At 41.1% G+C, this 7724-nt stretch overlaps 1 pseudogene; it reads left to right on the top strand.

The window, feature by feature from the left end:
* Window positions 1-1881: 1881 nt before the first annotated feature.
* LOC124558321 lies at window positions 1882-1999 on the top strand (annotated as a pseudogene).
* Window positions 2000-7724: the final 5725 nt, after the last annotated feature.

The raw sequence follows: 7724 nt of genomic DNA, 5'->3' as shown, positions 1-7724 counted from the left end.
TTACCTATAATGTGTGTGTGTGTTGGGGTTTATGGTTTACCTATAATGTACTTTTAAAGATATAACAAGGGATGGCTTTTCTAATAGTGCATACGCGTGAATAGTGAGTTTCGGCATTAACATCTTTTTATAAATAGCTGTTTAACCATGCATAACGCCACGGTCCAAGCTAGTAACATATATAATTCTACTAACCCCCTAAGACATCCCCCCCACTGGTAAAAGCACAAATCGCACCCTGCAATTGGGCCATTTTCAAGTGGTGCAGCAAAAATGTCAAACTTTAAAAGTTCTCTGATATGTATACATTAAAATGTAACATGTGCTGCAGCAAAATATTTTGCAGCACCACTTGAAGATGGCTCAAAGGCGGAAACTGTAACTGTGAAATAAATAATTTATACAGTCAACGACGAATATGATGTCCTTCAAAAAATTCTACATGACTGTGAACACCGACTACGGAAGTTAATCTTCAGGATGTTGTTGTTTTCACGGTTAACTGAACACCAGAAAATTCTGTCGAAGACAACAGCAGAGGGTTCGAAATGTCGACTGAGCAGATAGAAAGTGCCAGATAAATGATACGTCCTAACATACTACATTTTATCTTTTCATTTCAACTGAGATTGATGTGCAGGGTGGTCTGTAAGTGTGGATCTACCCTTCTAAAACATAGGTGGATAAACAGAAACATTAAGTCAATTGATAAGAGGTAGTAGGGGCGGCAGCATCTATGGTTCAAATGGCTCTGAGCACTATGGGACTCAACTGCTGAGGTCATTAGTCCCCTAGAACTTAGAACTAGTTAAACCTAACTAACCCAAGGACACCACAAACACCCATGCCCGAGGCAGGATTCGAACCTGCGACCGTAGCGGCCTTGCGGCTCCAGACTGCAGCGCCTTTAACCGCACGGCCACTTCGGCCGGCGCGGCAGCATCTCTGAGGCTATGTTACCAACACGGCGGCCATTGTAGAATTCAACGTTTCGCATGCAGTTCGTAATTTTCAAATAGGAAGTGGGTCATGCGATATCAGACTGACAGAAAACAACACGATATAAATAATGGTGCTTTTCGTTTCAGTATAACTTACTTCGTTCTTGAGTTATGCCAAACGTTTCTGCCTCACAGATTTACAAGTGACACAGGAAACTGGGTTATCCGCACATCGATAACGGACAATGAGAATTTTGACCACATATAACTAGCACCCATAACGAGCTCCTCTACACGCTGTGAAGGGCCAAGGGATGTCTGCCAGCCGTCCTGTAATCCTCTGCCTTTCGGCATCATGCTGATGCGGTGTGGAGGGGCATGTGGTCAGCACACTGCTCTCCCGGCCGTTTTGCAGGCTTTCCCGACAGTGGAACCGTTACTGCTCGGTCAATTAGGTGCTCAATAATTGGCACCACGAAGCTTAGGGCACACCATGCCAGTCCTCCAACCAAGGAAAAATGTTTGGCAGTACTGGGAATCGAACTCGGGTCTGCCGCATGGCAGGGTGCTATTTGTCCACCTCTGTAGCTGAGTGATCAGTGTAGATGTCTGCCACTCAGCTACAGAGGCGGACAAATAGCACCCTTAAAAAAATGCAAATGTTACAACATCTCACCGGAGACGATCCATATCGTCGGGTTCAGTTTACAGAGTGGGTGACACGCAATGTAGATGACATCCGTCTTTTCCTCTATGACGTACAGTTTATGGATGAAGCTAATTTCTGTGTGAAGGAAGAGATAAATAAACAGAATCACAGATCCTGGTTAGATGTCAACCGTCACTGGATGGATCCATGGGAGCTAGAAGACACACCAAAAGTGATGGTTTGGAGTGGTACGTGGGGCTGAAGAATTGTTGAGCCTTCTCCTTTTCAGCAGGCAACGGCCTTGCCGCAGTGGATACACCGGTTCCCGTGAGATCACCGAAGTTAAGCGCTGTCGGGCGTGGACGGCACTTGGATGGGTGACCATCCAGGCCGCCATGCGCTGTTGCCATTTTTCGGGGTGCACTCAGCCTCGTGATGCCAGTTGAGGAGCTACTCGACTGAATAGTAGCGGCTTCGGTCAAGAATATCACCATAACGACTGGGAGAGCGGTGTGCTGACCCCACGCCCCTCCTATCCACATCCTCAGCTGAGGATGACACGGCGGTCGGATGGTATTGGTAGGCCACTCGTGGCCTGAAAACAAAGTGCTTTTTTTTCTCCTTTTCAGTGTACATTAACAGCAGCCTGTTATCCGCCAGTGTTAGACGAATATGTGCTGCCTTCACTGCTGTTTGAAGATGAACATTCCCAACTCTCTTTCAGTGTGATGGTGTCCTACTTCATTACAAGCTAGCTGACTGGACATACCTGGACATCCGGTTTTCCCAGAGATGGAAAGCTGGTAGAAGTCTGGTGGAGTGGCCACCAGGTTCCCTGGATTTAAGTACATTAGATTGCTATCTATGGGGACATGCGAAGGCAACTATTGATGCAGGGAAAGGTCAGAAAACTTTCACACGTCAGGGAGCGCACTTGCATTCCAATATGTGTGTTAGTTAGTGGGTGAAGCGGATAATCACAGCCTTGCAATGCGCCAGACAACACGCCGAACACATCCTTTAGCATTTATGTACTACCAATAGTATTCGCCTTGTTCTGTACAAAATGCTACAAAGATTGTGAATTAATAAAGCGATGCTTAAATGAAAGCCACAGTTCTTCTTCCCACGTAACTCTCTATATGTTTTGTATTTTACATGATCTCCTTTCAGTTTCAAAAATTACGAGTTGTATCCAGAATGGTGGCTACCAAATTCGCCACCACGTTGGTAACATAGCCTCACAGTTTTTCCCCCTGTCCTATCTCATACTATTTGACTTTAAATTTCTGTTTGTCCATCTGGTTTTTTCTAGAAAGGCCGTTCCACAGGTATGGACTACTTTGTAGTATACGCACCATTTACATACAGTAATACAGGCAAACAAGATATGTAAATACAGTGACCGTTTATTAGACAATCAACCAGTGTTTGTGTACCAATATAAGAACAAAAGTACACTCTGAATAAAATGACAGCTGTGTATGACCCGTCTCATACACCTATTGACGTCCATACATTTGGCAGGAAGGTGTCCATATTGATATGTACTGACAAACAGCGCTGGAATTAGCATCTGAATACTCGTGCATTTATTTACATCAATCAAGTGTTGTGAAACTGTGTGACCCACACAGTGCACTATTAATTGTCACACACAAGATGTGTCGCCGATGGCCACGTGTCAAAGCACTATTCTCTGATTAAGCTGGGTGTGTGTGAACATATTGTACATAGTGTGCTGGTTGTGTGGACCATGTGCTGTCTCGGCTTTGCTCGATCTTTCTTGGAAGTATCCAGAACAACGCGATTTTCAACGAGTACTGCGCTGTAGCAGGTTTTGGTCGGCAGAACTTTCTTCAATTCAGCAAATCTGTGGTGTCAGTACTGGTTACCTTTCGCTATTTGTTCGTCTAGTGGCTGTTTCCACAAAAAGAGGCAGTCTAGTGATCTATAGTCGGAAGCCTTTATAAAATGAATGGGAATGACAGAAGAGAGAGATGGCGATTCTCGGTATATATTATGCAGTCACATAAGGAAATCTGCTATGAAACAGCATTACAATACCATGCAAAATGAAAATAAAGATTTAGTTGACAATGAAAGAGCAAAAAATTACATTGATCAACAGATGAGATTCATTACTCTGTACATCAAGAAGCAATTTGCTAATTTTCTAAATTTGCAGGCTTGACGCACGTGAAGAAATTGGTGATATGAATAGTAAAATTTCTGAAGTCGCAAGCATTATCCCACTACCACCTGCAACAGTCGTCGATGGAACTGAAAGAAGGGGCTGCATACTTCAAAGGGCATTGGTTAATCCAAGGAGCGTGGTTGGAACGATTTTTCGATTTAAAGTTCTCTACTGTTGAATTTACGAAGGAACAAGGAGTGCAGGAACATCTGGAATGGATTGGAGACCTCGCATTTTATATGCACTTGACTGCACACTGCCCACAATAAGATACTACAGTGTGAGGAATGACTTCTTTCTGATTTTATGAGGATGCATTTAAAAAGAGAATCGCTTTTTACGAGGAACACTTTCTGACAAACACAGTCCAATTCCCTAAGCCGACTTAAAGAAAATGCAAGGTTTGAAGAATTGATCGTGGCTGGAAAGTATTACAAGGATAGTTCCCTAAACGTTTTGAGAATACTGGCAGTCTTACATCTGTTTTACAGTTGTTTCCGAGACCATTTGCTGTTTCAGTCATAAACACCCCTGTGCATGTGCAGATGCAACTGACTGCGGAGTAATTCCCATTTTAAAAGCAAATCCCTTTATCGCTAAAACTGTCTAGCATATCTACACTGCTTTCTGCAGGTACAATTTTCATGTCTGCACAATGAAGTTGCAAAAGTGCTCCAATATTTCAACCGATATATATGTGTGTGAAAGACTTGGTTTCGATTATGAAACTAAATGTCATGATTACGAGGCAATCTGAGTGCAAAAATATGAAATTGTACACATCTCTCAGTATGTCGACAGTTTGTACCAGAAAAAAATATATTACATCTCCAGTGCGCAAAAATAATTAAATAATACTGAAAATCTGTTTGGTTCTTGATCCATGTTGTTGAGAAGTGTGAAATATAAAACCAAGTCATACACAGTGTGACTGTGTTGCCTTTTATATACAGCCTATTTACAGTTTCCCTCTCCTCCCCCACCCCCCCTCAAGCAAGCATGGAGCGGCAGTGGGGGAAACGTGCCAGTCAGGCTGTGTACTATGGCACTTATGCTGTGGTACAACTCATGAGCCAAATTCTTGGCCACCCTGACGTAGTGTGAATTCACCGCAATTTGATGATGATGTCATTTTGTTCAATTCCATTGATGTCCCTAAAGTAACATACGTCATAATATCAATTCGCTCTTGACAAAAGAAAGGGAGCAGAATACTAAAACATTCCACAATGTTTAAAAATGGAGGCTTTCACATGTGCTGTCACTAGAATAGAATGGGATAGATGGGATGTCAAGGTCTATGTTTCTTGGAAACTGAAGTTTTGACCTGATATTGCTGGGAGGGATGGTGTCTTTGTCTACTATCTCTTTTTAGCCTTGTTCACACATTCACTATAGTAGAGTTCATGTTTTAGTCTTTATAGACTTAATGTTATTATATTGCTTTATTATCATGATAAAATGCAAATGTTCTTGTCCAAAAGGGCCAGATACATGAAAGGGGAAAAAGTTATAGGTTTCACAGCACCTGGACAGAGAAAAATCATACGTGCTGTGTCAGAATAATATCTACGTATTTATGTTTAAAATCTATTCCTGACTGCAGACGCTACTTCATGCATTGAGTACCTTAGGTAACATCCTAACAGTGGTCGTCAGTCACTCCATGCATTGGTAACACGCTAATCCTAGCATCCGCCAACACTTCATGAGGTGAAGAGGAAAAAAATGCTTATGGGAGCCAGAATGTTCTATCTCCTCCACATTAATTTCAGCAAATATAAACATTTTTTCCTTAAACTTTAAACATATGGCTCTGAAATTTGGACAATATTTTCAATGAGTATTTCTGTACAAAGTTGTAATGCCATGTTAAGAAATATTTATTGATTTTTGTTTTACAATTTTTTTAAATGTTGCCAATTTTTCTCTAAAATTTTGCAATTTTTCTTCTATAACTCCTTAAATATACAATATTTTTTTACATTTGTTATGAAAATGAAGGAAATGAAATAAACAATACTGTCTATAATTTTGATTCATCTACTGTTGGTAGTTTTCGAGAAAATCTTCCTTAAATACGAAAATTTGAATCATGTGGGAAGTGGCTTCCAAAGTTTTTTTAAATACATTCCCGCTCCATGTGATGGATCATCAGCATCCTCTTCTTTTCCTGGTGTTAGTTTTTTTTCACCGGTCTCTTCTTCGCTTTTGCTGCATGTTGTAGAATTTTGTCTCTTCTTGCTGTTCCTCTTAGTCTTTCTTCATCAATTATGCGCAGTGTGAAAATGGTGTTGTGCCCTGGTTGGAGACCAAAACCTTTCGACATATCACATTTTATAATGTCTCCAGCATTGTATGTTGCAATTGCATCATACACTACAAAGTGCAATGTTTTTATCTGCACAAACACTAGTTTTGGAATCACAACTCAAATTAAACCGTTCACACTTCCATTGGGATTTTGTGTTTTCCCATGTAGGTACTTTTGCAATAAATTTGGCTCTGATAAATCTCTGAATACGGTCTTAATTATATCAATTACAGCATTTGGCAAAACTTTTTTATGGTCATAATTCTTTCCTGCCCCTATGAACCATGGACATTGCCATTGGTGGGGAAGCTTTCTTGCCTCAGCGATACAGATAGCTGTATCATAGGTACAACCGCAACAGAGGGGTATCTGTTGACAGGCCAGACAAAGGTGTATTTCCTGAAAAGGGGCAACAGTCTTTTCAGCAGTTGCAGGGGCCACAGTCTGGATGATTGACTGATCTGGCCTTGTGACATTAACCAAAGCAGCCTTGCTCTGCTGGTACTGTGAATGGCAGAAAGCAAGGGGAAACTACAGCCGAAATTATTTCCTATGACATGCAGCTTTACTGTATGGTTAAATTATGAAGGTGTTCTCTTGGGTCAAATATTCCAGTGGTAAAACACGCCGGTCGTGGGCTACTCAGGAGGACGGCGTTACCAGGAGAAACAAAACTGGTGTTCTATGGATCGGAGTGTGGAATATCAGATACCTTATCGGTTAGGTAATTTAGAAAATTAAAAAAGGGAAACGGATAGGTTAAAGTTAGATATAGTGAGAATTAGTGAAGTTCGGTGACAGAAGGAACAAGACTTCTGATCAGGTGAATACAGGGTTATAAATACAAATTCAAATAGGGATAATGCAGAAGTAGGTTTAATAATGAATAAAAAATAGGAATGCAGGTAAGCTACTACAAACAGCATAGTGAACACATTATTGTAGCCAAGACAACCACGAAGCCCACGCCTACCACAGTAGTACAAGTTTATATGCCAACTAGCTCCGCAGACGACAAAGAGATTGAAGAAATCTATGATGAGATAAAAAAATTATTCAGGTAGTGAAGGAAGACGAAAATTTAATAGTCATGGGGGACTGGAATTCTATAGTAGGTAAAGGAAGAGAAGGAAAGTTAGTAGGTGAATATGGAATAATGGTAACGAATGAAAGAGGAAGCCACCTGGTAGAATTTTGCACAGGGAATAACTTAATCGTAGCTGACACTTATTTTAAGAATCATGAAAGAAGGTTGTATACGTGGAAGATGCCTCGGGTCACTGGAAGGTTTCAGATAGATTATACAGGGTGAGTCACCTAACGTTACCGCTGGATATATTTCGTAAACCACATCAAATACTGACGAATTAATTCCACAGACCGAACGTGAGGAGAGGGGCTAGTGTAATTGGTTAATACAAACCGTAAAAAAGTGCACGGAAGTATGTTTCTTAACACAAACCTACGTTGTTTTTTTTTAAATGGAACCCCGTTAGTTTTGTTAGCACATCTGAAGATGTAAACAAATGCGTAATCAGTGCCGATTGTTGCATTGTAAAATGTTAATTACATCCGGAGGTATTGTAACCTAAAGTTGACGCTTGAGTACCACTCCTCTGCTGT

This window comes from Schistocerca americana, chromosome 1, assembly GCF_021461395.2.
Source record: "Schistocerca americana isolate TAMUIC-IGC-003095 chromosome 1, iqSchAmer2.1, whole genome shotgun sequence".
Classification (NCBI taxonomy): Eukaryota; Metazoa; Arthropoda; class Insecta; order Orthoptera; family Acrididae; genus Schistocerca; species Schistocerca americana.
This window is presented reverse-complemented; position numbering and strand designations above follow the sequence as displayed.